Genomic DNA, 463 nt, shown 5'->3' on the forward strand with positions numbered 1-463 from the left:
TAATCTCGATTCCGAGTGCTTGAATCACCTTCTGAGACTAAACGAAAGTGTCGATTATCATATATATTTTTTTTTTGTTATTATTATATTTTTATATATTTATTTATTTGTGTTTTTTTGTTTTTTATTGCTTATTTGTGTTTTTTTTTGTTTTTTTATTGTTTATTTGTGTTTTTTTAATGTTTCTTTTTATTTATTGATGTATTTTTTATCAATTTATTTTCGTACGTTTTATTTTATTTTATTATTTTTTTTTTTTATTGATTTATTGATGTATTTTTATGATTTTATGTTTCTATGTTTTTTTTCATTTATGTCTTTTTACTTATTAAAAAAAAATATATATATATATTTTTTTAAATAAAGGGAACTGATAAAATCAGATTTTATCGCTTTTTATAGTATTGAAGGATTATCTTATATGCAAATGAGATGTTTGATTTTTTTCTTTATCTGTTTCGCG

Source organism: Penaeus monodon, chromosome 29, assembly GCF_015228065.2.
Source record: "Penaeus monodon isolate SGIC_2016 chromosome 29, NSTDA_Pmon_1, whole genome shotgun sequence".
Classification (NCBI taxonomy): Eukaryota; Metazoa; Arthropoda; class Malacostraca; order Decapoda; family Penaeidae; genus Penaeus; species Penaeus monodon.